The sequence below is a fragment of the Vanellus vanellus genome (assembly GCF_965231255.1).
Source record: "Vanellus vanellus genome assembly, chromosome: 14".
In the NCBI taxonomy this organism is placed as follows: domain Eukaryota; kingdom Metazoa; phylum Chordata; class Aves; order Charadriiformes; family Charadriidae; genus Vanellus; species Vanellus vanellus.
The window spans coordinates 1,468,904-1,493,894 of NC_138919.1; the positions used below are offsets into that span (position 1 = coordinate 1,468,904).

The window sequence follows — 24,991 nt, forward strand, 5'->3', positions numbered from 1 at the left end:
ACAGGGATGGCGCACGCCGCCTCTGAGCCCAACCTCGACCATTTTGCACGTCTGCAGCTTGTTTGTAACTCCCTGGAGGAGGTGACACCCTGCTCTGCCTTCTTGATGTTCCCAGGGTCAATTCTTTCCTCCTTCAGGGTCACTCCTCCTCACCTCTGACTTTCTGTTCCTGCCTCTCTCCTCTCCTTTTAGCCCGCCACCATGGGCGCACCATTTACGCACACTGGGATAACTGTGCTATCCCACATCAGACACCACCGAGCACAGAAAATCACGTTGTGGTGTACAGTGGTGTTTTTACCTGGCTATAGGCTTTGGGGCCAGAAGCCAAATCAGCCTACGAGCAGCAGTTCCATGCCAGAGCTGAAGCAGGCCATGGCAAGCCGGTACCGGGACAGCTCACTGGTGCCGGGACAGCTCACCAGCAGGTTGAGCTCAGCAGCAGCTTCTGACTCTCTCCAACCTCTGGCAGGGGCAAGGTAGTTCTCATCAGCAGCTTTAGAGGGCACCGTGTCCCAGCTCCAGCTTCTGCCTCGCTTACCTGGGAAGCGGCGAAGCCACACAGCCCTGCTGTTGAGCACCAGCACTCGGTTTCAACTCCAGCGTTGACCAGGAACGCCCAAAACCCTGATGGGAGAACGGGTCCAACGCACGCCAGAGCCACCTCGTTCCAGGGCAGAAAGTCTTAATAACGTTTTCTAGGCGGGTTCAATTTTCAGAGAGCGAAACGCAGCAGCGGTACCAGCCCCACAGGCCACGGCAACCTCTGGGCTCGCAGAGAGCAGCTCTCCCTCACCACAGCCCTCCCGGTGCTTTCAGGAAGGCAATGCCACGCTTGCACGCGTGCTGACGAACGGCAGAAGGAACCTCAGCCCTGCATGGTGCCCTTTGTCCCCTGCTTGGGATCACTTCCCGGAGCTTCGAGCAAAGGTGGGGCTGAAGCAGAGCTTTCTGCTTCCACCTCCTTTGCACAACGATAAACCAGCTCTCCTATCGTGCACTCCTGCTCCCAGGTAACGCAGCCAGGTCCAAAGTCCCAACCTTGAACCCAAGCTCCAACCCAGCTGTGCTGGTCCTTTTCTGACCCCTTTCACCTTGCCCTGCTTGCCTGAGACCCCCGGCAGGACCAACACTGCAGGAGAAGCCTCCAAGTCCACCCCATGCCCTCAGATCTTCCTGGGAACATCAAATTCAGGCCATCCCAGTCCAAGAACCAGCAGGCTAAATCACGGGAGTTGCACCCAAGCGGGTTCACCACTGGCTCCCTCTCTAGCGTACCTTCAAGGGCCAGGTTCAACCATAACGTGGGCTGGACTGAAGAAGGGAGAAAAGATGTTTGATGCCATAGAGGGCAGGAGCAGAAAGCTGGGAGGGAACCGGATCCTGGCGGGTCTCCAGCATCCCAAGCAGCAGCACCTGCACGCTGAGCAGACTGCATTGCAGCGGCGGGGTCTTGAGGGGACAGAGGACGCAGCAAAGAACCACCCTGGGGAGGAGGAGAGTGACCCTTTGTTTGGCTGGTTATACAAGGAACTCTCCTGGGAATACTCCAGCAGCAGCAAATCGGACCGCATTTCCAGACCGTGCCCCGCAGCCATCCAAAGAGCACCCCCCCCCCCCCCCCCCCCAAGGAGATCAGCTACAACCTTCAACTCTCTTCTTAAATCAAACGTTTCTCTACATAAACCCAAGAAATCCATTTTATTGCAAGAGAGCGCTTGAAAATTCATTCTGGTTCATATACCCTCCCTCCGTAGTTTGATCTTTATAAGGTATTTATTTACTGGAGTTATTTAAGGAATCTTTCGCAGCTAAGAGAAATATAAACATTGATTTTTCTGCCTGAAGTCCTACAGCTGTGAGCCACTGTACAACTCCACTCTCCTGTGGCAGCACCATGCCCACAGCCGCCTGAAAGGGAGATCAAAGAGAGAAAGGGAAGGAGCTGCGTGCCCGGCTCCAGCAGAGGCGGAGAAGCAAACGGGGCCACGAAGGGTACCGGGATCCTGTCGCATCCATTCATCTTACTGGATGAGGTTCATCAAACCACGGGCATCAGCAAAAGACGAGCAAAGGCTGTCAGCAACCTGTGCCATCCACATCCATCCTCCTGCAGCGTCCCACGCTGTTACCCACCGTACACTGTGCTGGAGAGCACTGGCTCCAAAAAACCCACCCCTAAACGCAGATGCTGTGCTGTTTACCGCAGAGCAGGACCCTCCAGCCACTGATCTTCCTGCTGCATGCATCACTCTCACACCCATGGTCCTACCAAGCGGGCAAAGGCTTCTGGCCGTGCAAACATGGGATCACGGAAAGAAATCACCTTGTCCTTTCCCGTACCAATACAGAGAAGGGAAAAATCAGGATAACCTGAAAGACAGAAGTACCACATGAGGGGACAGTGGGACGTGCCGCATCACTGGACCTTCTTGATGCGGTATCAGCGACGAGCTGTAGGCTCGGGGAAGGCAGCCCGGTTTCACTCGGCTGGGCAGAAGATCCAAGCTCCAGGCAGCAGCAGGGGAGGCAGAAGGCAGGATGCCGCAGTGCTCTGCCCTGCCACTACACGTGCTCTCCCCCAAACTTTGATTGGGGAGAGCTCCTTGGGGAGCTACAATCGCTCCCCGGCCGCGCTGTCCCCCTCCTGGTCCCCTCCTCTTCCCCACGCCACAGGAGTCGGCTCCCAACACTGACCCTTCCAGGGACACCATCCTGCCCGCTGCTGGGATTTCCATCTACTTGACTTTCTCCACTGACAGCTCTCAAGAAAACCAAAAAGCCTCCCAGAAAGGCCATCAACTCTTCCCTCAAAGGTCTGTAGCTCCCCTTGCAGCGGCAGGGCCACCAGCACGGCGAGCTGTGGCAGAACACTTCCCTGCCCGCTTCTCCCCCAGGACGGCTGTCACGCCATGTCGCAGTGCCCGGCAGCCACATCGCTTTCCCCGCACGCCAGTGGAAGACGCACAGAAATGGGAAAGGAGGTGGGACAGACATCTTTGGCTGTCCCCCAGAAGCCACCAGTTCCCCAGCCATGACACTGGCAGTGCACCAGACCACAGCCTGCTTCCACCAAATTCCTGCCTGGGACTGGCTGACCATTGAAGTCCCTGCTTGGAGAACCACATTTCATTTAAGGGTCCAAAGATCACAGAGGGCACAAGACTGGAAGGGGAGAGCTGAACGCTGACCCTGGGTCCATCTTTACACAACACAACCCCTCCTGCTGTCTCACACCTCTCGAAAACGAACTGGCTGAAGGAGAAACCCAACCCGCCGCCTGTCCAAGCTCCGTACTTCTCCCTACAAAGCCTGGCTGGCTCCTTTCCCGGCAGGCAACGAGCTTGCGTGAGGAAATACAGTCGTCTCCACCAGCTATTCACCAGGCCCATCTGCTGTACGATAACACACATGCTCTCCAGCCCCAGAAAACGCAACTGAGATAAACACCGCCTGCCGCCTTCCCAGGCGGCAGGGCAGGAGAGGAGCTCCTCTCAAAACCAGCCGTTCCACGGCAAAGTCATCCACCCACAGAAGGGCTTTTCTTGGGAAGGGGACACTTTACAGGGAGCACGATGACAGAATCACAGTCTCCTAGCTTGGAAAAGCCCTGTAAGATCATCTAGTCCAATCATTAACTTAACACTGCCAACCCACCACTAAACCATGTCCCTCAGCACTATATCTACACGACCTTTAAATACCTCCAGGGATGGGGACTCCCCCACTGCCCCGGGTAACGCGTTCCAATGCCCGATGACCCTTTCACTAAAGAAATTCTTCCGAATATCCAATCTAAACTTCCCTTGGCGCAACTTGAAGCCATTTCCTCTTGTTCTAGCACCTGTCACTTGATAGAACAAATCAACTCCCACCTCTCTGCAACCTCCTTTCAGGTAGTTGTAGAGAGCGAGAAGGTCTCCCCTCAGCCTCCTTTTCTCCAGGCTGAACACCCCCAGGTCCCTCAGCCGCTCCTCATAAGACATGTGCTCCAGATCCCTCACCAGTTTCGTTGCCCTTCTTTGGACACACTCCAGCACCTCAATGTCCTTCTTGTGGTGAGGACAAGGATGACGCAAGCTTGCAGCAGCCCCTCACGCTGGCAGCAGGGATCTGCTGGAGGATCTTTTTGGGCGCAAACAGCAAGGAAAGGGTAACAGCCGTAGGACCCCACGCCTGCAGCGGCATGGACAGCCCACATGGCCGTGCTTCCCACCGCAGTAGCTATACCCAATCGAGACACGGTGGACATCGGCTGGCAGGAGACACCACCACCTTGGCAGGACTGCACCTACCTCGGCAGTCACACCAGTGGAATTATAATACTTAAAAAAGAATATAGAAAGCATGCAACCAAGTAGGCAGCTTTGAGGAGTTAGGAGTGCCAAAGAGAGCCCACTGCCGAGGTGGTGGCCTCTAGAGGGGAGGGATGCTGGCTGGGATACCTCAGCAGCCTTTGCAGGCAGGATCCGGCAGCAGAGCTGCCCGAAGGATGTGTGGCCATTCCCCTCCGGACACCGTTTCTGAGAGCACAGAGGCGGCGGGGGAAGACTGTCATCGGGAGGGAAGGGAGAGTCACTGCAGGGCTGTCGTGGCCCTTTGCAGGAATTTTCCTCTAAGTGAAGCAGGGCAGAATTGTTAGGACAAGGCAGGGAAGGGACTACGAAGGCATCAGCTGGTCACCTCCCAAACCCACCTTGGGACAGTAATGTCCCCCTGCAAGGGCTCTGCTGAGCGATGAGTTCAGGACTCTCTGCTGAGCTTGAGTGTCCTGTTGCAACAGAGTCCTGGCTCCTACACAGCCATCAACCAAGCCAGGGGTCTCCACCACCTTCGGGTGTCACCTGGGACCAAAGGCTCTTCTGGAGCCTCACCGGAGCAGGGTAAGGCAGGAAGGAACAGGGCAGGGTGCGAGACTGGGAAGTGCCCAAAAACCCGCAGTTTGCGTCTTTCCTGCAGGCAGGGAGCTGGTGGTGTGCCAAGCCTGTGCGATGTGCAGCCGAGCTCCGAGGCAGGAGATGGCAACCAGCCCCGGACAGAAGCACCTTGGGCTGCCAGAGACGAATGGCTGGAGGTGACCTGGGCACTGGAGCGAGTGATCCCAGGGCTCCGCTGCAGAGCCCACACCGGCGACAGGATTATATGAGCTTGTGGCAATCGCACACAGCAACAGAATCAGGGTGTTTCTCTAAATAAAACTCTTCCAGAACAGCTAAAGCCTTAAAACTTACTGCTTCAGTTCTCTCCTGCAGTAAATAAACAAATAAATAAAAATCAATTGTTCTAGTCAGCGACGTACAAACCCCGAGTCCTCTGAACAGAACTCGCTGTAGCAAAACCCTCTTGTTTGACAAATACAAGAAAAAGCACTAGAACTTTGTAGAAGAAAAAGAAAATTCACAAAAAACCCAAACACAATCCCTCCTCGATAGTCTCTGAGCTGCGAATCACTCCCCCTCCTCCCCATCCAGCTGTTTTCTATTTAACTCCTTCTTTTAACAGCACAGAGCGCTCTGAGCGAAGAGAGGACCGCTGAGCCATCTCCCTCGTGGACCTACCACATCTCCAGAGCCAGCGGGAGCAGGAGACATCCACACCAGGGCAAGAAGGGGGTGAAGGAGGTCAGGAACCACACGGCATCGCTCTGGCAGTTGAACTGTTCGAAGGGCACGTGGGTCAGGATCGTCATGAAGCCCAGGCAAGGAGATGCTGTGGGCTGAGCTGACTCACGCCTGCAGAGCCAAGCAAGGGCAGGTAGGCTGGACCAGGGGAAGGCTGCAGCAGATTATACTGGCAGAGCAACACAGAAACACTATGAAAAGGGACTTTCCACTTTTTACGGATTTCCATAGGAGAAAAACGGTCTCTGACTCACACTGCTAAACCCTGAAGGCTACAGAAGTGTCACCAGCTCTGTGCCAGCATCAGACAAACAGGGCAGGTTGCAAAAGTATTTCCAAATCCTGCCTCTCCCAACTCCACCAAAGTGTGACAAGAAAATAACACAGGCTTCAGTACCGGTGACCTTCACCCAATTTCAGAGAGGCGCAAGTGACAACAAAGCACCAGAAGGGACCTGTCCCTTTGCCCTTCTCCCACTTTGTACCAGCAGAGATCTTCTGCGGAGCAATGGCAGAGATGGCAAAGAAAACCTCCCCTACGCTCACCCGTGCTTTCTTGGAGTCTCGTATCAAAGCAACCAAGCCAGGCAGTGCCAGGCGGGCCCACCGCAACGGCACAAATGCGCCCACAAAACAAGGGCCCTGGCTGGACCTCCCATCACCTGCGAGGGAAAGCAGCACCTCACCTCCACAAGAGCAAGCACGGAGGATCCCAGAACAGCTCAGGACTGAAGGGTCCTCAGGGGGGTGCCCAGTCCAAACTCCTGCTCCAAGCTCCATCTCTTAAGAGATGACAGCAGGTTGTTCAGGTTTATACAGTCTGGTCTTGAAAACCTCCAAGCACGGAGACTATGCTGTCTCTCTGGGCAGCAAACCCTACGGACTGACTGTCCTTGGGGCAAAAAACTTCTCCTTATATCCAGTCCCATCCTCTACTCTTTCATCCTATGCTTTTTCTTTCCCGTCCTCCCACCACGTACTGCTGTGAAGGGCCTGGCTCTGTCTTGTGGATGATGGCCCTGTAAGTATTGGTAGACCTCCTCCAAAGCCTTCTCTTCTCCAGCCTGAACAAGCCCAGCTCCCTCATCCTCTCCTCGCAGGACACATGCTCCAGCACCCCGACCATCTTAACGCTCCTCCACTGAGCTTGCTCCAGTTTGCCGAGGTGTTTGCCCCAAACTGGATGTACATTTAGGAGCTGAAGCTGTAGTCTCACTACTTTTCTGGGTTGCTCTCCTGCTCCCCTTGCACAGCACCGGAGAAGCGTTTGGTCCTGTACGGGTCTGAGCAACCCTGCAGGACGGGGCTGGTGGCTCGCATCCTCCACAGGGAGCTGAGAAAGCGCTGAGGGAGCTCTGGTTGAAAAGCTGCTACAAAACACAGCTTCACCTGAGCAGGAACCTGTGAACTTCAAAAGCACCAGCGGTTCAGCCTTCTGCTGACCACAAAGAAATAAACCTGATTTTTTAAAGAAGCTTTTGCTAGAATAGCTTGGCTTTATCACCACGTCTGACACCTCGTATCCTTCCAGGCACCACCACTGCAAGCAGCTGTCCAGTCCAGAACAAAAGTGCCTCTCAGCAGACCTGGTCCGTAGCATCCAGGATTTGCAGCCCCTTCTATGAAGCGGCACTGGGATCTAATCATCATGCCTAGGTCAGATAAGGAAAGAAAAAACAACTCCAAAAAGGACATCGCCTTCTTCATGCAACCTCTGTCTCGCACCAGGCAGCTCCTTCAGCTGGGACCAGAGCTGGGACCTTGGTCTGAGCTCCTGGCTGCACCATCCCCTCTGCTCCTCCAGTCTGGTGGAAGGGAACCACAACGGCTACAACTCCACAAATTCCTCCTTTTGCTGAAGCAGTTGATGAAAAAAAGACTTCTTGATCCCAAAATATTAATTTTTGAGTGCTCCACTCACTCTTGCTCTCACTCTTTAGAGTCAGTCCAGGACAAACTGTCAACCAGTTCCCAGGAAACCAGCTTAGACAGGGGAAGGAAAAACAGCTGAAGGACCAGTCTTCCACTTCCACGCCAAACCCTCCTCTGGCCAGGACTCCCCTTCTTTTTAGAGGTTACCCCATCCCAGCCCCAGCGCACTATCAGTGCTCCTGACCATTCGCTAAGGCAGAACATTTTTTTCTGCAAAATTTCTGCAAAAAATAGTATTTTTCACTGGTAACAACTTGCAATGACTTGAAGCAGGACAACTGGATTTGTTCTGTTTAATAAGGCAACGGTGGCAGAGGAGAATCACTCATCAAAGGAGAAAAATAAAGTCTAATTCTGCAGCAGGACACCATGCAAGGGTGAGCACAGGATGGTGAACGGCACCATTAAAGATGCACCAACACAACACAACCCTCCCCAGAAGGTGCCGAGAGTCTCGGATAGACACTGAGAGTTTTCCAAGCTGATGACGCACTCCAGTTCTTGGGAATTTCTTGGTCCCATTGCACCAAACCTCAAGAGAGTTCTTGCACAGTTTCTATTTAGCTTCTACTTTCCCACACTGGACACAGCTCACAAAGTGCTCTGCCAGCTCAGATGTGCTCCACCGGCCAGGGAGAGAAGAGGCTGTGAGTTTTAATGAGAAGTTCCCAGGGGAAAACTGAACTCTGCTAATGAGAAGTCTGACAAAAAAAACCCCCAAAACAACAACAAAAAACCAAAACCACCGGCCCCAGATGTATGTTCATTCTGCAGTATATTTTTGCAGCAGCCAACAAAACCACAGAACACGCTCTCAAACTGCAGCTTTTCCCTGCAATTTACTCTGCCGTCACCTCCCTGAAACCAGGGCTTGCCTGTCTTAAGAAAGAGATGTTAAGGGTGAGAGGGGACATTCTGCTGCAGGACAGGAAAGAAAGGACTTCCAAGGCAATGCTCTGTAAGTACAACTGCTTGCAAAGGATGCAAGTGGGACAGAGAACATGCTCCTCTACCCTTCGCCGGCCATGAAGAAGTCCTAGGGAAGCTGTCAAGAGTGGGGTGGGAAATGGGAGGAGGGCAGAGGTACAGCTGGGACGGGAGCACATGGACAGAAGTCTTGCTTCGATGAAGGAAGGGGGTTGAGGAGACCGTCATCACTTGGAAAGTCCTCTTCACTGCTGAAATCCCTGGCTGGATTTGGCCCAGGAAAAAAGAGAGAAGGAGCAGAGTCTTTGAAGGGATCTGCCCATCTGAATACGTGGTCGCTGGAGTTGCAAGCCCAATGCCACTGCAAGAATGCAAAGTGAGAGACGTCTGGAAGGAGCACGCTTCACACTAGCTTTCCTCCAAAGCTTAAGGACATCCAGGCAGTGTTACCCTACACTGATGGACTGGAGACAAGAGACTTTTATCGTTCTTCATGCAAAATCATCAAAGCAGAATCAGGATCTGGAAGGCTTGCCTTGTGAGAAAAACAGGACGTGCATCATTAGCCTTTAATATACCTTAATTGCTTCAGTGTTGTAAGATACCAGCTTTCAGAAGAAAACCAGTTTGGCTAGCAGAGCGCTGCGCAGTACAGGCACGCTCAGACAAGACCATTCTCAAAGGCTCCTTTGCTAATGAACGGGTTACCCAAATCTCTGCCAGGGCAACAAGAAGAATCCCTGGGGATATGAAAGGACGAGGCAGACCAAGTATTTCAAGCAGGCCAGCAAAGTCCGAGTTCTAGCTTTGCTCAAACGTCATGCGCTTTTGCAAGCTCTGGGGTCACAAGCTATTGATGAGGGACCAGGTATCTCCCCCTAAAGAAGCACCTCCTGCGCCTATCCAGGGTTAGCGGGATGCAGGACCCAGACGAAATGGCCAACAGCAACGGGACCTCTTCAAAACTCAGGATGGAGGCATGGGGAACGTGCTCCACCGGCACTCAACCGCACAGGATCATCATGGAACAGGCTTTGCTGCAGCAAGGCTGGCAGGAGAACAGCCCGGGAAGGTCCCTCTGGAGCCTCAGCCCTGGGGACAGCCACCAGCACAGCTTCAGCTCCTCTCAAGCTACACTGTTTCTCATTAAGATCAATTCCAGCCTGTTGTTATAATTAATAACCTCACCTTGGCTCCCTGCATGCGAGCACGGGAAATTTCGGTAGTTGCAGTCACAGTTCACTTCAAAGAAACCAATTTAGCAGAAGGCTACTGCTGCCATCACTCCTGGACTCAGCTGCTTCATTCCCCTGTTCTGTACCTAATTTCTTCGGTCTTTTGGGTATCTGGGGAACTAAAGAGCAAACAATATCAAGCTCCAGTTGCGCCCAAGTATTATACTAGGTGAGGAAAACTCGTGTCATTAAGTCAGGCCAGCCCCATACTATGTATATGCTTAAACAGGTTCAATAACGTCTTAATACGTTGATTTGGTTCAAGGTGGTGATGAACTGAACGGCCTCAATCCATATCCGGCCTTACTTCGACTACATGACACTGCCTTTGACTAAAATCCACCTACAGTGGATATTTGAACCCACTTAAGAGCAAATAGGCAAAGGAGGTACACCGGTTTTATAGGCTTTTGTCACAGTTGCGTGAAATTGGTGTAATTTGGGCACAGAAAGTGCAAAGGATCTCTGTAGATACACTGGTTCTGCTAAAACACTTGGGAGCGCCTCAACGTGCCCACAACTCCCGTAAAAGCTGCTCTTTCAGGGGAAAAAAGGCCCGCAGTCCTCCAGCAAACGCAACACAAGAATTCAAGAATTTAAGGGTTTTTTTTGTTAAAAAAAAAAAAAAAAAACAAAAACAACAGACGAGAAAAGCCTGAACTCAAGAGGACTGACGGACCCAAGTTACGTTGGATACTTGTACCTACAACTTCTTGCACACTTGGAGCAAGAAGGCACTTAGAGAAGAGTAAGTTCGTTCTTTAGAAAACCTGATAAAAATTGGGCCGGCTACCTTGCATGTTTTTTATAATTACACTCCATCTTTGGTCTGAGAGGTGTCCCAGAAAATTTTCCATGTAAAATAAAGTTGTCCAGAAAAATTCACGAGCACCTAAAATGGACCTCATTGAAATCAATCCCACAGACCAAGATGATACCTCCGACGGACCTGCTACCGAATAAAATGACTACCCATTTGCAAGATGGCTTGTAGAAAAAATCAGGCTTTCACACCCTGCCATCAAACAGAGACCTCCATGCTAAAAACCTGAAAGACACGCTGATCCACAACCCAAACAGGGCAGGGGTCTCGCCAACATTATGGGGAGACACAAGGATTACGAGAGCTGCCGTAACTCAGCTTTTGGCCCTTCAGGCTCATCTTTTCAGCAATGCCGGGGGAAAGCTTTCCTGGAAGCAGCAAAACGGAATTTGGGAATTATATTTTCTTGAGAGGTTTTCATGAGAATGACCGACTACGATCCTGCTGCCGACTCAAGTCCCGACCTCCACCCAACATCCAGCGGGTGGCAATGCACACAAACGCCAAACAAACCTCCTGGACCTTTGGCTCTCCACGCTGAGATGACGGGACAAAAACCTCAACATCGGCCACCAAGGAAGAGGGCTGATCCCACAGCCCGGCAGCTGGGGACAAGACTCAAACGCCGGCGCCAGGGGTGCCACTCGCTCGCTCATGTTGAGAACAGGTTTAGTACAAATGTGCATTGCGGTTTCACTTCGACGACCCCAGCGGGAGGGAGTTCGCAACTATTCACACGTGAAGAAGCCCGAACGCTTCTGCAGAAAAGAATGAAAAATTTCAAACTCTGAAAAGATCCCCTTGGTTAGGAAGGAAGATTTTGAAGGAAGGGCAGGGGCTCCAAAAAAACATTAAATCATTCCCTGACTGGCCCATAAATCGTTCCCTGCCTTAAGGCAGCTTGGAAAACTTCTCAAGAGCCTATCAAGGGTCAATCCCGGTTGACACCTTCCCCGGTCGGTAGTACAGATGAACTGAAAAAAGGTGAATCGGGGTGAAGAGAAGAGCAGTTCAGCTGCCAGGCAGCAAGACAGGCTACGGTCAAAGGCCAAACAGGTCCAGACCTGGCAGAGGAGAAGTGATCCCTGCTGACCTGGCTGCAGCGTTCAGCCTCGACTCTCAGCCGAAAAACCTCTGACCCTTTGAACATGGCAGAAGAGATTATTACAGAGCAAACACGGCCCTGGCAACACCAGGACTGACAGAATACCATCGGTCCCATCACACACCCAGCAGGAACCACCGAGGACACCAAACCCTCTGGGATGAGCTGTAGCACAAGACCTCCACGGTCCTTTAAACCTCAAGGTGTGCCAGGAAGAGGGTGGGAGATACCGGGAGGACCTAATGGTCTCCTGCGCCCACAGGAACCGGAGGACAAACACACCTCGAGCAACACGAAGCCAAATCACACGCTGGAGGCAGCCTCTCCTCTTGCAGTCACAAGGGCTCCCTGCTGATCGGGACAAACTGGTGAGCAGTTTAACACCAAACATGTGAGCAGGACACATCGTGCAGGTGCCACTCCCATCAGGACCTCCAAGCCACCACCAAAGTTACGCTAGCACAAGAGGTATAGATCAAGAACAACAGCGAGAGGATTTACGACCAACATGCCAGATCTAGGAGGACCAGCAGGATGCTGTGGAGGAACAGCTGGGAAGATGATGTTCTTTACTACTCCTGTTACACCGATTCATTTCAAACCATGGCAGGCTTTAATTTAAGAAGCCAACAGAAATTGTGCCCTTTAAAAAGGGCACAAAAGTTGGTAACAGCAATGAACCAGGAGAAGATCCCACGGAAGAGCAGTGTAGGGTCAATGCCTCTCTCTGGGCATTAACAGCAGCCAATAAGGGGCACTCAGGGAGGATCCCCTTCACCACTTCTTTTGCTCAGCGAGGAAGAAGAGCAAGACTGTGCTGTCTTCAACGCATCGCTGAGACCTAAACGAGGCTGACATACCAAGGAGAGACGTCCTTTTTTTTCCTCCATCAAAGATGTGTGCCACTCCCTCAGATGCGATAGTCAAGGGGTCTTCTTCTGAGCTCCCTCCTCTGTTATTGCCTCTTAACCACCTCCATTGCAGGATTGCTGGACTGGCTCTGCCCCAGGCTCTCCAACAGCCCTTCTCACCAAACCCAGAGGGAGACATCTGCTACCCACCCCGGCACGTTGGCCGCGGGAACGCCTGCGCGGTCCCTGCCCAGAGACGACAGGATGGGGACAGCTTCATGTCAATGATTAGCTATGATGCTTGGGTCGGGAAGAGTGGGAGGGATGGCCAGAAGAGCTCAAAGTGGAAGGATTTCAGATGAAATGTGGGAGGGAATGGACTAGAGGACATCTCTCAGGATGTCTCACGTCTGGAGAGCATGGCATGGGACGGGATTGAGGAGCTGCAGGTGATGTTTTGTGAGCAACTCCACCTCACGCTCACAGCCAGCACCACCAGCTCAGCTCCAAAACACCACCCTGTACTTTCAGAGAGTAAATTAAATCCTCTCTTCCCAGGATGAAAAGGAAATTCAAAGCTATTTGCTGCCTTTGAGGCCTGAAAGGCAAAATACTGCTGTTGGAGGAAGCCATACAGGGCTGGAGAGGATCGCCTGCCTCCTCATGTGGCCCTGCAGGGGCTGTGGGGCGGTGGGAACTATCGCAACACAGGCGCAAACACTGGGAAGGAGGTGGGAGGACGCTGCCGAGCCCCTCTCTCGTCTCACCAGTTCCCAGCACTGCCCATAATCAGCTGCACAGGGATGGTCGCTATTTGCTTGAGAAACGACCATCTTTTTCCCTAAATTCTCCCTTGAAAATAAAAATAAATCAAGGCATAGTTCCAAGTTACCATTAGGAAAAAAAAAAAACAAACACAACAGTAATCAAGAGGTCGGTACCATTTGGGATGGAAGGAGAGAGAAAGACTTGTCTTTCCCTGAGGTCTGAGGCTAAGGAGAGCGGGGGAAGCAGAGCCCCCAGCCTCCTCCTCCTCTCCCGGGGCTTTAACTTGGCCATCGTCCCAGCTGCCGGCAGAGCTGCTGCTGGGCGCTCTTCCTGCAAACAAGGAAACTTCTCGGGGCCCAAGCCCACTCCACCAAGCTCTGCCGTGGCACCGTCCCACACCAGACCATGCAGTGCCCTTCCCGCAGCTGCCAGCCACGCTCGGGGCACCGCGAGCAGGACCTCGCACCCACCGGCGAGACGGAAGGCAGCAGGGCACCGCGGTCCATCGCCAGCGGCTGTCAGGCTCTCTTCAGGATGATTAACTGGGTTTAATGAAAAGCTAAGCCAGTCCTGTGCCTCAGGAAAGCAGCTCACGCTTAGTAACCCAGCCAACAAGTTTTGCACTGATCTGCAGAAAGAAAGAAAGATTGCCAAGGGACAGAGGAAGAGAGAGGAACTCTGGCAACTCCCGACATCCCTGGAGCCGATCCGAGTCGGCCGAGCCAGAGCCGATCCTACGGTCGGATCAGGGCATGGTCATCGCTACAAACGCCATCTGGCAGCGAGGGGAAAGGCGAGGATGGAGGTTCCTCCCAGAGCCAACGCCACCAACGTGGAAGCCCTGCTATCTCTCCACGTGCTTGAGCAGCTCCTGCAGCGACAGGAGATCAGAAGGCAGAGGGCAAATCTCAACGTCCTCTCTTCTACTTTAGGAACCACATCTGCAACCCCTCCAGAGAACACCGATCCCAGAGGAGGATCTTAACGCACAGAGCAGAAGCCCAGAACAACGTCCCGGATAAACTGCGTATCGGAGTTTGCACACACATGTACACGGAATCACGGAGTTTCAGAGTTGGAAGGGACCTCTAGAGATCATCTAGTCCAACTCCCCTGCTAAAGCAGGATTGCCCAGAGCACATTACTCAGGACTGCATCCAGGCGGGTCTTGAAAATCTCCAGAGAAGGGGACTCCACAACCTCCCTGGGCAGCCTGTGCCAGTGCTCTGTCACCTGAACCGTAAAGAAGTTTTTCCGTGTATTTGAACGGAACTGCCTATGTTCTAACTTGTGCCCATAATCCCTTGTCCTGTCACTGTGAACCACTGAAAAGAGCCTGGCTCCATCCTCCTTCAACCCACCCTTTATATACTTGTACGCCATAATAAGGTCTCTCCTCAGCCTTCTCTTCTCCAGGCTAACAAGTCCCAGCTCTCTCAGCATTTCCTCATAAGGGAGATGCTCCAATCCCTTGATCATCTTAGTTGCCCTTCACTGGACTCTCCAGCAGTTCCCCATCCCTCTTGAACTGGGGAGCCCAAAACTGGACACAGTATTCCAGTTGTGGCCTCACCAGTGCAGAGTAGAGGGGGAGAATGACCTTCGACCTACTGGCCACACTCTTCCCTATGCAGCCCAGGATTCCATTGGCCTTTTTGGCAACAAGGGCACATTGCTGGGTCATGGATAATTTACTGTCTACTAGGACCCCTCACACTCACTCTTTTTCCACCAAGTCCTTGGCTCCACACACAACTTTCAAGTGCGCTCACTTTCACTACCAGATCCTGGAAAAAAAACAAAAACAAAAACAAACACGCAGGAAGGTTTGGTGCAGCCTGCTGCACTGCAACCACGTCCCTCCACGCTTTACTGACCTGGGGTGAAGTGGGGCCAAGGGCTTGCTCGGTCAGTTGGGCTGCCGGGGCCCGCACGACGCGCGGAGGCTTTGAAAAGCAGTGAACCTCCACCAGCCTCACAGATCGCTCCAGCTTTTCCCACTCCCGGATCGTCTGCCCCTTCTCCAGCTCTGGTCCCAGGTTACGTCAGGTCAAGCAGATGAATGCAAGAGCGCGCAAAATTTGTTGCTGCATCAGCTGCGGTTTTGGGAGTCTGTTGCCACGCTGCAGCCAGCAGGCTCTGCTCTCCTCGCAGGCTCGGGGGGAGGAAGAAGAAACGGGGGGAGAAGCCGCCTCGGGTGATGTTTCAAGACTCAGGGCAACTGAACCAGCATCTCCTCCACGCAATAGGAGGAAGAAGCAATTTATTCTGACAAACGGTGAAAGCCTGCAGCGGGGTTGGCCCTTTCTGTCAAAGCCGGTGTACCACGCAGAGGCTCACATGCTGGAGCGGAGAGGGAGGGTACCGGCAGTCAAGTGATATACGCATCACTCACGGAGGGAGACGATCTGCAACGCAGAAGAACCGGGCTGCAAAAGATATCTGCCTACCCAACTGGGATCTTGGGGGCAGGCAAGCACGATGCGTGCTAGCCGGCCATTGCCGCTTGTCCTCCGCACCCGGAGCTGCCAGCGAGCAGCAGGGACTCAACACGGCACTCGGATACGCACCGCGGCACCGCTCAGCATGCCCCTCTCTAGTCACGTCTCAACCCTTCAGCCTCGAAAGGGGTTGAACGTTTGGGCACAAGTGCCTCTGGGATGAGACAGAGTGTTAAGCAGCATCCAACAACGTAGCACAGGGGGAAGGTTCATATTTGAATCTTGAGGTTGTAAGCGAAGTTCAAGTTGGCTGTGGAGTGTTTGCAGTTCAGGAGGGCAGGAAATAAAAGCTCTTACCTTGTAGGGGACCTGTAACAAGAAGGATCTGGGATGTCTGCATTACCAAGAGAGATACGGCTGTCTCCTCCTTAGCTTCCAACACCTGCCTGGCTGCCAGATTCCCTCTTTCCACAAAGCATCTGGGAAGGTCTGGACAGAACTGGGAATGACTTTCCCACTGCAGCCTAAGAAACAGCGCCAGCACTTGAAAGAACTAACACTTTCCCGCCTGTACACGCTTCTGCGCATGTACCTGTGCAGCCCTGTGCCTGCAGTAGACAGCGGTGCTTTGAAGAGCCTTGGATTCTCCTCCCATGGGGAGCAACCATCTAGAGAGCAACCAAGGCACTGCCAGACCACGGATCCTGCCCAACCACTAAGTCTGAGACGAGCCCAGAAACCAAACATGGATTTCTCGAGTCCTGGCAACGATCCTTCACCGTCCGTTGAATTATTCCTACTTGCTAGTATAATGATTTCCAAACTTTTGGGTCAAACCAGACCTGCTCCTTGCAAACAGTGATAACTGAGTGTGGGAGCGCACACTTGCCTGCATCCCAGAAAGAGAAAGCAGCTGGAGCCGCATCCGAGTGCTGCCAACGGGAAGATGAAAGACTCTCAGACACTTCTCTTGTTCCGCTGACACTGTCTTTATGGGCTCTTCTCCCCGCTCTCTGCTACATATATAGCTCCTCTAACTGCCGATTTTCCACAGGTGGTGAAGTTCCAGCTGCTCCTGGGAGCCTTTTCCAACTTTATTTATTCTATTTAAATAACAGGGGCATATGGTTTATTACAGCTATTAAAAGGGTTTGTGTATGTATATGGAGGGAATCTTAAGAGAACAAAATGTGCAGCTGAGCCTGAGATTCGGAGAGCTACCAGGACCTCCAAGTGCCCAGACACTACATACCAGCGCCCGGCCCCAGAGGAGCGGAGAACCACCTCTGTCTGCAAACATCAGACCAAGGGCTGCAAATGAGCTTTGAGCTCCTCCCCTACATCGCGCCAGGTCCTTCAGTGCTAGTGAGGAGTTTTATACCAGCCCAGGAGACCATCCAGGACTCCCATACCCTTTCCAGAACAGCTGCCACCCTCTGAACAGGATGAAGGTCCAATCTCCAGGACATGGCCAGAGCCAGACATCAGGTTAAACAGGATCTAACCAGGCCCTTGAGCAGCTACACATGGTCCTTGGGAGCAGAGTATCCATGCCCAATCAAGCTGTGGCTGCTCCCTCTACGACCAGGGGAGCCCTGGCTAAGGACAGACTCGGCACGGCCGGCGCTGCCTGCACACAAGGACCGAGCTCCGTGTCCCCTGCCACCTAGGAAGCCCCTCAGGGGTAGGTGCAACGGGGCTTATAAAGAGGGTCTCTGTCACCCTGATTTCACTAATACATCACAGCAGGGCCTGTGTGTGAGTTGGGTTAGCCCAGCTGGAAAAAAGATATTCCGCAACCCAGCTTCTCTTGGGGTGGGAAAGGATCCCAAGAGGGAAAGCTGTCCCAGAAACCTGCTGATGTGTCCTCCACCACAGCTGTAGAAGTAGCAGCTGTGGTACCACTGGAGGAAGCTTGGAGACCTGGGCATGGTGATCCAGGTCCCATATTCAACAGGCCCTAGAGAAGAGGAGCACGGGCTGCTCTCTGAAGGAGGATCTGAGCACGGAGGCACAGAAAGATAAGGAGCCCTTTAGTGCTACAAACCTGAGAAAGTGGGAAGAAAGCACCGACGGGGCTGATTTCTACCGTTATGTTTTACAAGACAGACTTACCCGCTCTCAGCAGGGAGGGGAGGAGGCGAGGAAAGGAGCAAGAAACCAAACTCATTAAGCTGCTCTCTCATCTGAGGAGCTGGGACAGCTTCAGCGAGGAGGGTGGACTCTTGGGACCAAAGGATGCTCGATTCCCCCCCACTCAGCTACCCACACCTGAGCTACGTTTGAACAATCGCTTCAAAAGCAAGCCCCGCAGAGGAAAGAAAGGTGGATGAAGAGGAAGCTCTACTTGTTGTTTTCGTTTCTCTGTCTTTAAGCCAATTAAGGAATTTCTTTTGAAGCGAGGGTCTGCGGTCTACCTCCAAAGAGCCCGCTCTCCCTGGAGAACAGAGCATGGCAAGGGTGAGGTGGCCATCTGGAGTCAGAGCCCTGCAGTCTCTCGGCACCACAGGGACCGTGCTTCTCCTCTGCAAAAATCCCAGCTACTCTAAACCCCCAGTATCTCACTGGTTTCTAAACACACTTCTGCAGCAGATGCCTTTCCCCTTTGCACTTTGGTTTTCTCACCGGTATATGACACAAAAAACAAATCTTGTAGACATCAGGCAGACCCATCCTTGCACCTTTCAACACTTGCCCAGTGTTTTAAGAACCCAATGTGGAAAACGCCTTTGAAGCTCCACAGCCAGCCAAGAAGGGGCTAAGACGAAGGCACGGTCTGTACTTTTATTCTGCTCTCGTAATACTCGGCCTCAATGCAGGGCGGTCAAGCTCAAGCGTGGTGGGGATGGGGGCTACCAACACAGGCGGAGCACACAGCCGAGGCGACGGTACAGGCAGCTGGGAAACACGTCTGCCAGGACAAAGGGTTCCTGGTGTGGGGCTGCGCAGGCAAATCCCTCATGTGAATCAAATGGCGAAGACTTTGCCCCTCACACACCGCTCAGGGCTATTTTCTGCCATTCTTCCCAGCACAACCTGCAGAAGATACAGGCGTTTCTGCATCAGAAAACAACGGCACCTGCGTGGCCAGGGTAGTTTGGAAGTACAGATCCGTTTGCCCGGATGGTCACCTTCTATTATCTTAAAGAACAGGGAACAACTTTAGATGTCACGCACCCGAACAGCGGCATTCGCAACTTACGCTACCATTCTTCACGCCACTTCACACCCCTTTCCAACACACCAGGTGCTGGCACTGGACGCTGGGCTGGGAGAAGAATTTTCCTCTTTCCCCGGACTAGAAAGATACAGGACTAAGGCTAAACGTGATATGGGCCCGTAACTGGAAAGAGCCAGGAAAACCTGATGGGACTGTAAACCAGGCACACTCAGGACTCACCTTACTCCCAGTACAATTTCCCACTCATGCGGGAAGGCTGAAAGAGGAGATTTACTGGTGGCCGCCAAGCCGAATTGCTGCTCAGCTAAGATTTATGCTGCAATTTGTAGTGCCGTTAAAAAAAAATTGGAAGGGCGGTGGGGGAAGAGAAAAAGAGAGAACGAAAGAGAAGGGAGGGAGGGGAAAGGGATCGGGAGCGAAATCCAAAGCTGTCTGCTCCCATCTCTCACATCTCCACTGAATAAATCTCCCTGCATTTCCAGCTGCGCGCTCCAACCTTCAGTTCCCGCAATGCCAATGCCTGGGCTCACTTCACGGGGCGGGGGGCACACGCCGGGTACGCTTAATAGAAATCTGTCCGTCTCCACAGCAGCTGAAGTGTCAGACTCAATAAATCCAGCAGGCAGAGAACAGCACGAAAGGTCCAGGGCATCAGCAGGCTGCTGGCTTCTCCCAGAACTTCCACACTATAGCCACCAAGGCTCTAGAGGACAGGAGAAGGGACACCACCACCCCAAATGTCACCTCCTACCTTCTACCTTCTCATTTCAGCACTGGTTAAACACCATTCCTACCCGCCGAGGTCAGAGGTGAGCTAAATTACCGCCTGTACCTCCAGGAGTTCGCCAGATCTGCCAGAAAAAGGCTGGATCACAGAATCCCAGACTGGTCAGGGTTGGAAGGGCCCTCTGGAGCTCCCCCAGTGCCACCCCCTGCCAGAGCAGGGGCACCTCCAGCAGTGGCACAGGACAGGTCCAGGCGGGTTTGGAATGGCTCCAGAGCGGGAGACTCCCCCCCCTCTCTGGGCAGCTGTGCCAGTGCTCTGCCGCCCGCACAGGAGAGAAGTCCCTCCTCAGGTTGAGATGGAACTTCCTATGGTCAAGTTTGTGCCCGTTCCCTCTTGTCCTGTGACTGGGCACCACTGAAAAAAGACCGTTCCCATCCCCCCGGCACCCTCCCTTGAAGGATTGATAAGCATTGATAAGATCCCCCCTCAGTCATCTTTTCTCCAGACTGAAAAGACCCAAGTCCTTCAGTCATGGATCCATATCCGTGCTTGTGCAAAGAGCCACAGGATCCCCCCACCCTCCCAAGACCCCCACTGACCCCTCCTCTGAGGAGAAGACAAGGAAAGGTCAGAGAACCTTGCAGCTATCAAGGACTACTGGCTCTGCTCTGCAGGACTAGATGCTGATACACGACCTTCAAAAAAATCAAAAGCAAAACCTCTTTAGTGAACTTTAACAGAACAGCTTCCTCTTGGCATCAGGGAAACTCACCCCGCCCTGAGCTCTGTCCTGTTCTGCTGAAACCTTGGAGGAAATTCAGAATTACATCTGAGGAGACAGTGGCCTTTCATCACCTCAGCATCCCTGCTCTTTACAGAAAGAGCCCGGCCAGCCTCCAGGATTCACATCTCATTACAGAAAACACCACAGAGCAATTTAATGAGAGAGGCCAAAATATCAACCCAACACTGACCACGCAGGCACCGGTGAGCTCTCATGCCCGGCTACCGAAGCACCTTCTCGTGGTGCTCCAGCTGGCAATCGAGCCCAGTTCCTTCTTGCAAGGGAGATGGGAGAAGATGGGATCCTGCGTGCAGGCTGAGTCCCACCAACAGCAATGGATCTGTTTGCGGATGCGCGCCTGACCCGCAAAGGTCACTTCTCTTTCTCATGTGCCTGAACTTTAGATGAGACAATTATCAACAGTTTCCATGAAGCTTGGTGGGATAAAACATGCTCATATCACTGTGGTTTGGCTGTGAATGCTTCTTCATGCACGGCCTACTTGCCATTTTCATTTCCTTGCACTGATGGCCCAGGACTGTTCTAGAAGCCAATCTTCACTACCAGCACATAGAAAATACCCCTGGATGCGCAGAGCTGACCCAGACCCGTGCCCTCCGTGGCACAGTGGCCAGCGCAGCCAGCGAGATGGGTCCTTCAGCATGCTGTGATCCCCACCAGCCTAAAACCCTCCCATAAAACCCTCCCTGCCCCACTGGCACCAAGTGCAATGTGGCACTCGGCGGCACCTCGAGGCCACCCAGGGCAGTTGCAATGTCACAGGAGATCAACCACCAGGATATCACCAGCAAGCCACGGAGCTCCAGGAGGACACAAGCTTTGCACCACTTCAGAAGTTCACCACTCCAGCAAACAAAGGTTCAACACAGGAACCCCCACGGCCTCAGATTTAGTATGGCATTGCTGCGCGCTTTGAAAACGGTGGTTGTTTGGTTTCTCTGGCATCTCGGAGACAGCAAGGAGGATCGGGTGGGTGACATGAGGCTGGAAGAGCCAGAGGCAGAGCAGAACAACGCCGTGCTGAGCCACACGGCCACCCAGCAACCCCAACCTGCTCCTTCTGTTCATGCCCCGTGCTCCAGAGCTACTGCCACCTTAACCGAGCCAGCAACACGTCGTCTGGCTGACTCCTCCAGCAGGCAGGCAGCAATTACCAGGGAAGTCCCTACATGTTCTACTGTACCCTGGAGGCCTCTGGACTCAGTAATTCAGACCGTGGGACTGTTTACTGCCTCGTAAAGATGACACATACTTAAGTTAGTACTTTGACAGCTGGAATCTAGAGGATGCTCCCTGGTTTGAGCACATGCAATTAACCCTCCCGTGTCTATTTGCCACAGAGAAGCACCCTGCCACCACGGCAACCCACGCCGGGGCTCCTCGAACAGCTCAGCAGCCCTTCCCTGCAGCACAACGCAGCCCTTCCTACCAAGGAGATCTGCTCCCGCTCTCATTCAAAGCTCCTGAACCTCCTCAAGCCACTCACAGCTCTTGGGTAACCTCAGCACACGTGCTCCTCAAGGACAACCTGAAGGACATCACTGTCAACCTACAGACATGGGACGGAGAGGAGAGAAAGAACGCGCGTGCCCTGCCTGCAGCAGACTTAAACGCTGCAGAAGACAGATGGGCGCTGTCAGCTGCCGTGCCCTCCCCACCGCATCGCTACAGACAGCGGTGCCTCCGGCGCACGCGCTAGGCGAGCTGGAGGCTTGCGGTGCCCACACCAGCATGCCCAGAAGACACAAAGCATCTTAAACGGTTGCTGGAGGAAAAGACAACCCAAGGAAAACAGGCCGCTGTGCCAGGCTTTGCTAGGAGGTTCTCAGAGGGGTTGTGCAAAGCAATGATGCGACCAACGCACGTCACCGCATGTGCCATGGAGGCTGCTGGGCAAAAAACCAGTAGCGTCAGTGATGGGTCCGTTCTGTGCCAAAAAAAAAAAAAAAATAAACCTCTTCCGCATTTGAGAAGCGCCAAGTATTTCCACATTTGTCCCTCCCCACAGAGACACAAGAGCTGTGGGGGAAGGCAGCAGGAGAAGCTTCAGCTCCTCAGCAGGGGAAGTTAAAGAGGACCCATTTGCCACAGTCAGTGGCACAGTCTGATGTGAGGTCCCAGTGCTCCATGGGGCACATGCCAGCCAACACCAGGGCTCTGAATAAAAGGCGTCTCCTCCTTGGTGGCCCAAGGAATCAGGGGGAAAAATAATATATACATACTAACACGCACACATCTTTCTATCTTCCTATCCATCGTTTCACTTTTCCAAGGTATGCAGGTTAAAATAGGGTTTTCAGGAAGATGGAAGATCCTGCTTGTGTCTACCTCCTCCCCACTCCACAGCTGGGGAATGCTACAGAAGGCCGGGGTGTATGGACACCCTGTCCCCTCCACCCCACACAGTGGCAAGAGCCGACCTCCCAACATCTCCTTTTGCTCTACTGAATCTGCCACGCTCCAAATTGGAGCCAAGAAGGCCAATGGTCTCCCGGGGTGCGTTAAAAAGAGCGTGGCCAGCAGGTCGAGGGAGGTCATCCTCCCCCTCTACTTGCCCTGGTGAGGCCACATCTGGAGCGCTGTGTCCAGTTCTGGGCTCCCCGGTTCAAAAAAGACAGGGAACTGCTGGAGAGAGTCCAGCAGAGGCTATGAAGATGCTCAAGGACTGGAGCATCTCTCTGCTGAGGAAAGGCTGAGAGCCGCGGGGCTGTTCAGCTGGAGAGGAGAAGGCTGAGAGGGGATCTCATCAACGCTTATCAATATCTGAAGGGCGGGTGGCAAGAGGATGGGGCCAGACTCTTTTCAGTGGTGCCCAGCGACAGGACAAGGGGCAACGGGCACAAACTGTAACACGAGAAATTCCATCTCAACATGAGGAAAAACAACTCTCCTGTGAGGGTGGCAGAGCACTGGCACAGACTGCCCAGAGAGGCTGTGGAGTCTCCCACTCTGGAGCCATTCTAAACCTGCATGGACACGTTCCTGTCCAACCTGCTGTAGGTGACCCTGCTCTGGCAGGGGGTTGGACTAGATGATCTCCAGAGGTCACTTCCAACCCTGACCATTCTGTGATTCTGTGACATGCAGGAGCCCAGCTCTACGTAACCACAAGCCCCAGCATGTCATACCGCTCTGAGCGCTGGGAGCAGCAGGGCTTGAAGCCATGCGTCTGGAGAGAAAGCTGAGCTCCGGACTGCTCTGGGCAAGGACAGGCAAGGCCCCTCCAGCTCCCAGCAAGCTGCCGACTTGGCAGCCTTTAAGCACCTGCAGCCCAAACTCTCATCCTCACCCCATGCACTGCCCCGACTCTCCTGCTGATTGTCCCACCGCCATCCAGAAGGGCTGCGGGCTGCGTTCACACTTCACTTCAAGTTTCCTTCTGGTTGGAATGTCCTGCTGCAGCCTCATAAATGCCATCTGTAACACAGGAGCAGCTTCCTTCTCTTCAGATTAGTTCTTCACACCTCCTCACGGTGACCTTCAGCACCTACCCCTCGCAGGGATTCAGTGATGCTTGTGGGCACGGATGCTGTGAGATGCACCGGCTGGCACGGGCTGCATTACCGGTGCCGTGCCAGCACCAGGCAGAGTGGGAAGGGCTGACAGGCACGGCAGGGCGAGAAGCGTGGGAAGGTACCCAATTCAAAGAAAAGCCCAGGGCAGTTTGTTGAGGAGAGCGGCTGATATAAGACGCAGCTACCTGGGCGAGTTGTGGACCCCCGGGCACAAAGAGATAGACGCAGCCCCAGCATCAAACCACAGCTTATCTTCCCTCTCTGTGTCCCCCGAACAACCGCCCTTCTGTTCGTGGTAGCCCCGCGCCGGGGCAGGGGGGGCTGTTTCATCCCAGGGAACAAAGGCCTGCAGAGGGTTTGCTCCGTACGCGCTCCCCTCCATCTCCTCCATGCACGAGCACGAGCCTCCAGCGCAGACGGGATCAACACAGCCTTTCAGTGCCACGGGCAGCTTGAGGCCGGCCGCTTGCAGCGACGGGTGAAGGGAGACCACAGCTCTGTGTGTCTTCCCCTCCCTATTTCTGAATCGTGTTAGGCGGAGACCCGAGCCCATAGCCACCCGGTGTCAAACTGGATTAAGTTACCGGTGGGAAAAATCCAGCCCGTGCCTTTCGCAGCACCCAGTACCTGATAATTTTGGAGGAAAGCAATGAGCTCTGGAACTTGGCAGCACTGAACAGCTGGGAGGGGAAGGGAGCATCTTGTAGGAGGCTGTTCTTGCCCTCAACCCCATCTCACAAGCATGAGGTTAATGCAGGCCCATCTCCCTCCAGGACAGATGCTACATATTAGGTGGGCTTGTAGTTTCCACCCTAAGCTCTTTCGCGTGACCCTGGGTGAAGAATAACCCCCACACGTACACTTTCCTACATTTTCTCCTTCCTTGCAGCAGCTCAGCCAGGCTCCTGAGCTTAGAGCCACGAGGATGATCCAAGGGCTGGAGCACCTCTCCTATGAGGAGAGGCTGAAAGAGTTGGGGCTGTTCAGCCTGGAGAAGAGAAGGCTCCAGGGAGATCTTATTGCGGCCTTCCAGTCCCTAAAGGGGCTACAGGAGAGCTGG

General features: G+C 53.4%; 1 protein-coding gene across 1 annotated transcript in view; it reads right to left on the reverse strand.

The window, feature by feature from the left end:
* CAPN15 (calpain 15) overlaps window positions 1-24,991 on the reverse strand; it is a 57,552-nt gene that overhangs the window by 15,198 nt on the left and 17,363 nt on the right. The gene's annotated exons all lie outside the window — the stretch shown is intronic.